Raw genomic sequence first — 10,002 nt, 5'->3', positions numbered from 1 at the left:
TAGCTCTCCATGAAATTTGGTGCTAAAGGTAAGTTTTTTGCTCCCAATTCCATATTTCGATCCGTAGAATGTAGAATATTGATTATATATCATAAGGGGAGGGTTTTGGATGGTGGGAAAAACCCTAACTGCACCTTCGGATCATAATTTGGGTCTTTGGTTATTGGGTTCATTATAATTCGGGTAAATTAGATCGTAATTATTAATCCTTATATAGAATTGTATGTTCGTAGACCTAAAGCAAGCGAAAAAAATTTATAAATGGAAGAATCAAGTTTCTTATGACGGTTCAAGATTTGTTTAAGGTAGGTAATGGTTGTCATTTCATGTTAGTTTAATATATATTAGTAATTATTTCATTATAATCCATGTATGTATGCGAATGGTGCACTATTAATAACATTAATCGTAAATGAACATGAATGAATGATTGTTTGCAATGAATCAACACTTGATTGTTTGATTATGAGAATGTACATTGTGATTGTGGCTCGTTGAATGGATCTGATGTTAGTTTGAACACACTAACTTGGATCGGGTTCCATGTTCCAGTGCATATATAAGGTCGGGTTTCACATCCGGCACACTTACTTAAGATCGGGTACCATGTACCGGTAACTAATAGTTTGGATATGGGTTCCTTGAGTTGACTATTAAGTTTTCATATAGATGTATTGTGAGAATGTAGAATTGTTCGTTGATCTTGAAATGATGATTGATATTGTATATATTCAGTATATGCTTGTTTTATTATGGTGTTGTTACTTATATATGTTTCATCTTTTGGAATACTCGTGTGATCCTACTTGTACACTGTGGTTGTGTATTGATACTGCACTTGCTTTTTCTTTGTTGAGTAGAGGACATCTTCAGGAGGCTACTGACAGACCTCATTTAGAAGACCGATGATCAATTCAATTTCAGGGTGAGCCAGTTCTTGCAAGCTACCATGAGTTCTCCATTTGCTTAGTCCATCTTATTCATACTTATATTAGTTCTTTAGAATTTGGATGTTTAATTAGGTTTTAACCATTTTCTTAGGCTTATGGTTCCTTGTTAGAGCTTTGGTACATTGACTTTCAGGTTCTAGGGGTGTTTTCCGCAATATTTTAGTTTGATGGTTAGACTTTTGGAGTTTATGGGAACTCTACTTGACTCTTGCATTTAAACATGCTTCTGTGTATTTAAATGTATTAGTTTTGATTATGTTGTGTAGTTCTTGGGTTAGCTAATTACTATGCATGGTTCTTCCACTAGAGGGTTAGTGTGGGTGTCAATCAAGATGGTATGGGCTGTGACAAAATTTATATCAGAGTCATAGGTTCATTGATCTTGATGTACCGAAACGAGTCTAGTAGAGTCCTGCGACAGCGGAACGCAGAAGTCCATACTTTTCGTTGATAGACTACATGAATTTAGGAAATCTCTCTATTTTCTTTTGTCACCTTTCGTGTCATAACTTGATTTCAATTGGTATCTGGTGATCCGAATTGATATATTTTCTCTGTAACACCCTGTATTCAAAATAGACCAAAAATCAGCTTTTCAGAAATCTAAAGGTGCAATCGATGGTCAGTATTGACGGACCATAGTCTGATCTATAGCCCGTATTGTGCATCCGTCGTATGCCACTGAAACTTTCCCAACAAATCAGCCCAGATGGCTAAGTATTGATCCACGGATAGATCTACGGTTCTTAAATTAGACTACAATTCATGGTCTGTGTTCGTGGATTGAGAGTCAAGTTACCCAGCCTCTGACATGAACTACGGACGACTAGCACGGACCATCGTTCGATCTAAGGGGGGGGGGTGTTGTTGGGTCAAATTCAAATGGTCATAACTCTAAGCACAAAATGAGTTAGGTATCCCATGACATGTAAAATGATAGATAATTGAATTATCATTCGATATCTACTGAGTTTGCTAAAATCCAACCTCCAAGTAAAACGTTATGCCCGTTTTAATAAAGGACTGTGGAGCAGACCAAAACTGCGGACCTAAACGACGAACCGTCGATTAAACAATGGTCCGTCAGTCTAGGTCATCGTTTGGTCCAATAACAAAATTTCTAGGGATCTTTTGGTCTTTTCCTACTTCGTTTAACCTCTAAGATACGTCATTTTGACCATAAATTATGAGATTTTCCTAAATTTAAGCCTAGAAACATAACTAAAACTTACCTAAGTCAAATCATTAATTAAAACATAGAAAATTAGAAGAAAGAAAGGAGAAAAAGTTCAAGTACCCTAGTGCAAGAACGCAACAACATTCCATCAGTTCCAGCCCCAAAATCTAAATATTTCTTCATGGATTTATCACCATGCATGTGGGATTTCACTAGTGGGTTCCTTTCACCCATTAGATCCCTAGTTTTCAGTCAGTTCTTGATTATCTTATCATGATTAAACCTAGGGTTCTAGAATTATAGATGATCATTACAAATTAGTTAAATATATGTTCCAAATCATATTGTAAAGTTATTATTCAGTTTATTGCATGAATTCCCGAACCCTAGCTATGTATTTTTTTAGTTCATGAATTACACATTCTAGGTCAGATATTTCAGTTACTTCAGATATACATGCCTCATTTATTAATGCATCATTATCAGATTAATTGTTGCATTCTCAGTTTGTATGTTCAGTTTTGAGTTATCCGGTATTTACAGAAATTTAGTCATAATATGTTAATCACTTTATTCATTGGGAGTAGCATAACACCGAGTTGGACTAGGGTTTAGCTTACCCAAATAGTCCTATAACTACTACCCAAGTAGGTTGTAAGTCTCCTCTGTGGGCATCAATTTAGTGATCGCGCCAGCATGCCTTTATACAACTGGCAGGGTATATTGGGTCCTCTCGATGGGCCGTATATATCGGACTTCACATTTAGCTTATGTGGTTTTATTATAGGTTATTAGTAGCTCCCACAGTTCAGTCAAACTTTATTCTATTGACCATATTTACAGTTTATTTAGTATTCAGTCTCAGCATGTTATAAATTTGGTCATTGCATCCAGTTAGCTCAGAATTCAGTATATCATGTTCAGAATATTATACCTTCTTTTGTGCTTGTTCAGTAATGTTTTATTTCAGCTTTACTCCATCCTACATGCTCAGTACCTTTCAAGTACTGACACTTATGTGTGCTACATCTTTTCTTGATGTAGGTTTAGGTTCTCAGCATCCAGATTACGCTTAGATCGATTCCCGATCTCTAGTTCAGCAAAACCAGTGGTGAGTCCTTATTCTCCGAGGACAACAGTCATTAGTTTCAGTATTTTAGTCTTTAGTTTTAGTTTTTTCTAGACTTAATTGGGACTATTCCAACATTTCTATTCAGTTACAGACTATTTTCAGACATAGTTAGATTCATCTTAGTATTGAGTTAATATTTTTCTTTGTATTAAGCTCATCAGTTTTAAAATATCTCAGTTACAGAATATGGGTATTCCCCATCTTTTTTGTTTTAAATTATGATTTAGCTTCCGCAATCGGTTTAATTTCTTTAGTATGCTCATGATCATGCCAGCAGGGTTAGCTTGGGATCACTTGTATACCTAGGTCCCGTGTCTGTATCTTGGGGGGTAGCTCGGGGCATGACATTCTTCTTCACTCTTTGATCCGCAGAAGTGGTAACACATATGCTGGAAGAGAGGATGCATCCTTCCAAATAAGCATTTTACTCCGTATCGATATGGGCATGGAATGGCATGAGACAACCTTGAGGTTTAATTAGGATCTTAAGGTTGAAACCTTTTGTAACGCCCCAAAACAAGTTAAGGTGAACTAGATCCTCATGAGTGTTCTTTAGTTAATTTGAAGTTAAAATGATTTAACATAGTGTTCTTAGGCAGTGTGTAAAGTTTGGTTAAGTTTGGAGGTCAATCGACTAAGAACGTTCATGACGTTCGAAAGGTGTGCCTTAGAAAGTACTTGTGTGTTTTGAGGTGTTTGAGTAAGTTTTACGTGTTCGTTTTCCTTGAAACTGATGTGGGATGTTCCTAAGACCTAGAAGACTTAGTTTAGGGGTTTAAAGTCCGGGCACGACCCTACCTAGGATCTACAAGGGACCTTATATGAAGGGCCCAAGACTTGGACAAAACTGCCAAGAACACTGCTCTAATCGACGAGGCAGTCTACTGGGCATAGGCCCATTGACGCCCCGTCGACTAGGCAGAGGCGTTCCATAATTAGTGGGAAGTCCAGCCCCTACTTTGAGGCAGCCTCTGAAGCCATCGACGTCCAGCAGGACAGGCCGTCGACTCATCGACGCCCAGTAGCTTGGGTCGTCGGTTGGCTACTTTCGAAAGCTGCTGAAGTTGCTGCCAACTTGGGGTATTTTGTGTAAATTCACCCCAAGTATTTTATAAACCTAGTTCAACATTTTTAGTGTTTTTAAGTTATATTAAGTTAATTTTTAAGCCCTAGACCTAGACAAGAACCCCCACTTCAAATATTCAACTCCCTCTCTAAAGAAAACTCTATCAACGTCACCCTTGGAGCTAAGACTCAAGGAGGGCAAGAGGGGATGGTTTGTGCGTGTTATTCATAAAAAATTAGTGGGTTTCCTTATCTTTGAGTTATGGTATCCATCCTTGAACCCTCTTCCTTCAAGGAGTCATTTCATAAGGATTTCAAAAAGGGTTTCCAAACTCTATTTCCTTCTATCTTTGATTGTAAGCATGGGTCTTGTTGTAAAATGTTATAATGATTTAACTATGTTATTCTTGTATGAATTGATGATTTTCATGTTAAAAAACTAATGAACTTATGTATATGCATATTTCAAACTTTTAGCTTAAGAAATGGGTTAAATGAGCATGTTTGGGTAAGGTATGAACTTTGTTTTTTCTTATGTTGTTGTTTTGGTTTAGCTACTGCCTTAAGGGACTAATTATAATGAAATATTGAGAAATTTATTATAGTGGATTATGGATTGGTTACATGGTTAATTTCGTATACTATATAGTTCTTATAATGAATTGCTCTTGAGTGGTATGGTCCACCTTCTTTGAGGCGGTGTTTACTTGTTGAACTTAATATTACTTAGTATGTTTTGTGGGTGTGGATTTGAAGGCCTAGTATATGAAATAAAGTGATATTGAAGATAAATCTTGTCTTGTATTTTGTGAAGTTAAAAATTGCATGTTTGGCTTGGATTATGCTCTTAAGTGGTATGGTCCACCTTCTTGGTGGCGGTGTTTACTTGTTGAACTTAATATTACTTAGTATGTTTTGTGGGTGTGGATTTGAAGGCCTAGTATATGAAATAAAGTGATATTGAAGATAAGTCTTGTCTGGTATTTTGTGAGGTTAAAAATTTCATGTTTGGCTTGGACTATGCCTAAGTAAAGTATATGACTTTATGAAGCATATCAAGTGTGTGAATTGATAGGTCTAAACCATGTAGAGAAACTAATGTTAATGAAATGATGCTTATATGTAAGTTGTGATCACAAGTACACACACACACTTAAATGAATATATGATGTTAAATTGAGTAAATAGAGGAGTTATAAGGTGCACACTCATCGTGAGTTTAGATGAAGTGTTTAGTAGCAACTTCACTACATCCTAAGATCTTTCTAAGATAGGTCGGAGGATGAAAGCCCTTCGTGAGTTGAGATGTGGTGTTCACTAGCTATCCTTAACCTATAGTTTGAAGTGTTTAGAGTCCGTGGGGGTTATGTCTATCACAGAGAGGATATGAAGAAGAGGTGGTTATATTTCATGAGTTGAGATGTTGTATTCCAATGTACCTCTTGAGATGAGTACTCCTCGTGAGTAGAGAATTAGTTACTTAGTAGCAATCTCCTTATCCTTTAACTATGCGCCCGCATAGGTGTAGCTATTGGGAAACCCATGTAAAAGCTTAAAAGAATGACCTTACTCTAGGAAAGTGAGGATCCCTCATCCGATAGGGGTTAATGTCTGGATTCCATGTCTATCTCTTATGGTCTATAACGGTTAAGCTAACCCTCCACAAAAGAATTGATTGAACTAAGTCTTCTAAAGGAACGTACTACTTAGGGTATGTGGTGGTATGGGACGCTATCTACTCATTACACTAGGTAGGACCTTCCAAGATGGAATACTTGGTGGGAAAACCTTGTAAAAGAATGTACTACTTAGGGTAGGTGGTGGTATGGGACGCTATCTACTCATTGCACTAAGTAGGCATTCCGAAAGGGAAGACTTTGGTGGTTTGTTAGGTGTCTTTTAATGTCTTGCCATTGATTTAGGGGCTTGTTTCTCCCGAGTTGAGTAAGCCGAAAGGGGTAGTCTTGAGGATTGCTTTGGTGTGTATTGAAGGAGGCATATGCATACTTCCTTCATGTCTTACCTTAGTAAGTCTTAGGATAATCCCGAGGTAGGGAAACTCTTACGAAAAATGAGTTCACTTTCTCTTTCGTTCGGCCTTGGAAGTTCACTCATTAGAATTAGATAGTTCATATGATTGCTCAAGTTTAATTCATTGTAAATGCTTGAAATGCTTCACTGTAATGGCTTAAATTTGTTCACTGTAAATGGGCATCTAGTTACTGTAAAGTTTTGGAAGTTTACAGTAAATGGTCTCTTTTGGTATAAAATTATGGGAACTCTTATGTAAGTGTTAAATGATGATTCTTATGATGTTTTTCTTTTATATCCTTGAATGTTTTTCTTAAATCGCATGAAATTTTATTTTACTAAAATGTCCCTTTTCGCATGTATTTTCTTATGCCATACTTAGTACATTATTTGTATTAACCCCATACTTTTCTATACCCTATAAGTATAGGTTAAAGGCTTTTGGAAGATTCGCAGGTGAAGCTTGGGAAATTCACTCTCTCAAGAATTGGTATATCCTCATATATTCGAGGACATGCTCTATTGTTTCCTAGTTTTATTATTAAGACTTATTATGCATTTGATTTCAATGTAAAGGGTCATGTCCCTAAGATATTATATGTCGTGTCTTAAGTTTGGCTTGTGACGATGAGATTTCTTATGTATTTATGAAAGATTTCCTTTTTATTTTGCACTACTTTTCATGTCTTATGTAATGAATCCTAGTTGAAGGGCAAGACCCCAAAAGGTCAAGTACTCTCGATCACGAAATGAGGGTTCCTCCTAACTTCTGGGGGTACTTTTGGGTCGTGACAGACTTGGTATCAAAGCATAAGGACATGAGAAATAGTTTAGGGTCTAGAAAGTCTCACAAGCCACATCTAGTAGTAACTTGGTCATTGGTATGAGTCGCGACACATCCATGGACAAGAGGCTATAGGATGATAAAATTTTCACTTTCCTCTCTATTCTAATGTCGTGACTTAGAGTTGAGTCATATAAAAGGTGTCTTTTCTCAACCTCTTCTCTTTTTGTTTATAGGACATGAGTACGAGGAGATCCAACGCTAGAAGGGAAGGAGGAGGTGTATCTAATGAGAGGATTACTCCCCGTGTTGACCAAGTTCCTATTGTTGGTGTAGAGGAAGAGAATGAGGAGGTTCCCCTTCAAGAACCTCAAGTGTCTCCGGATTCTCAAGAGTCTCAAGTGCCTCCTATGCCTCAAGCTCCTTTTGTTGAAGGAGATATGACTAATGCGGAGTTGAGGGCTGCCCTAATGAACTTGACCCAACTCATGACGGCTCAAGCTCATGTCGTCAACAATCACTTTGTTGCCCAAGCTAACCAAGGAGTTGGACCCCAACTTAATGCTAGTATTCCCGCTTCTAGAATTCAGGATTTTATGAGGATGAACCCTCCCACTTTCCATGGAACTAAGGTGGATGGATATCCACAAGGTTCCATAGATGAGGTTTTCAAGGTGGTAGATGCTATGGGTGTGATCCCTTGGGAGAAAGCGGAGTTTGTGGCTTACCAACACAAAGATGTGGCTCAAGTGTGGTTTGAGCAATGTAGGATTGAGAGAACCTTAGAGAGAGGTCCAGTTAATTGGGAGGAATTCAAAAGGGCTTTCCTAGAGAGGTTATTTCCCCTAGAGTGGAGGGAGAAGAAGATTGTTGAATTCATAAACCTTTGTCAAGGTGGAACGAGTGTGCAAGAGTACTCTCTCAAATTCACCCAACTCTTTAAGTATGCCCCAACCATGGTATCCAACCCTAGGGCTAGGATGAACAAATTTGTGATGGGAGTGTCTATCTTGGTGGAGAAAGAGTGTCCTACGGAAATGCTTCTTAATGACATGGATATCTCTAGGCTCATGGTCTATGCACAACAAATTAAGGAGTCCAAAATTAAGGAGATAAGGCAAGAGGGTAAGAGGCCTAGGTCGGATGATTCTAGTCACCAAAAGCCAAAGAAGAGGTTTAATCACCAAGATTATTCCATGGGAAACAAGGAGAGGTCTCCAAACCAAAATTCCCAAGGTGGTGGCCATTCTTTTGAGAGGACTAGGTGCCCTACTTGTGGGAAGCAACATTAGGGTAGATGTCTTGATGGAACGGATGGTTGTTTTGCATGTGGTAATAAGGATACAAGATGAGCGATTGACCTAACCTCAAAGCAAGAGGGAAAGAGGTCAATCAAGCTTCCATAAATCCTACTGCTCCAAAGAAGAACCCTTCCTATTGGATGGGAGCTAGAAAGGGTAATTAATCCGGAGTTGATGATCTCGATAAGTCTTAACTCTTTTATGATTGTTGTTTTATGATATGAAATGACTTTATGTGGTTTTATAGTTCATATGATCTTGTCATCTTGATTAATTACTCAAAGAATGGAATTTTGAAAATTTTGAGTATGTTGGGCAATGTTATAGAGAACCTCACTGTAAAATTTTTGCATTTTGAAAAAAAATTGCTTGTCTTGTATTGAAGTTTCAATGTGCACAAAAGTGTTTTATATGAGCATGTTTAATGTTGGATAAGGTAGTTCCTCCATAGAAGAAGGTTAAGTGTGAGTTTTGAAAATTTTGAAGTTGCAAGAGTTGCCTATGTTGTTAAGTGTTTGAAAGTGTGAAATGATGCTCCTTGCTAGTTGATGCTTTGATTAAGAGTGTGTCGATCATTATTTTAATTTTTTATGGGATGCTAAGTGAGTCCTTGTTGTTCTTGAAGTTTAAGTGTCATTCGAGGACGAATGTTATTGTAAGTGTGGGAGAATGTAACGGCCCAAAACGAACTAAGGTGAACTAGAGCCTCATGAGTGTTCTTGAGTTAATTTGAAGTTAAAATGAGTTACCTTAGCTTTATTAGTAAGTGTGTGAAGTTTGGTTAAGTTTGGAGGTCAATCGACTAAGAACGTCCATGACGTTCGGAAGGTGTGCCTTAGAAAGTACTTGTGTGTCTTGAGGTGTTTGCGTGAGTTTTATGTGTTCGTTTTCCTTTAAAATTACGTGGAACGTTCCTAAGACCTAGAAGACTTAGTTTAGGGTTTTAACGTCCGGACACGACCCTATCTAGGATCCACAAAGGGCCCTAGATGAAGGGCCCAAGACATGGACAAAACTCCAAGAACAATCGATGAGGCATTCTACTGGGCGTAGGCCCATCCACGCCCCGTCAACTTGAAGGGGAGTCCCATACTCCCTCCCTTGCTGCAGCCTCTGAAGTCATCAACGCCCAACAGGACGGGCCGTCGAGTCATCGACGCCTAGTAGCTTGGGTCGTCGATTAGCTACTTCCAAAAGCTGCTGAAGTTGCTGCCAACTTGGGGTGTTTTGTGTAAATTCACCCAAGTATTTTATAACTCTAGGTCAATATTTTTAGTGTTTTAAAGTTATATTAAGTTAGTTTTTAAGCCCTAGACCTAGACAAGACCCCCTTGATACGCTCAAACTTACTTCTCAAATAAGAAGTAAAGCGGTCGCGTCAAGTAAATAACCCAACTAGTGAGGTTGGGATCGTTCCCACGAGGAAAATAGTCTAGACTTAACTTCAACCTGTTATTACTAGTGTTCGGTTGATGACTTCCTTGGAAAGTAACACATAAACAGGGGGGTTTGTATTTCCTAATGAGTAAAAATAACTAGCGAAATTGAAAGAGACACTTAAC

This window comes from Solanum pennellii, chromosome 9, assembly GCF_001406875.1.
Source record: "Solanum pennellii chromosome 9, SPENNV200".
In the NCBI taxonomy this organism is placed as follows: Eukaryota; Viridiplantae; Streptophyta; class Magnoliopsida; order Solanales; family Solanaceae; genus Solanum; species Solanum pennellii.
Note: the sequence above shows the minus strand (reverse complement) of the source record.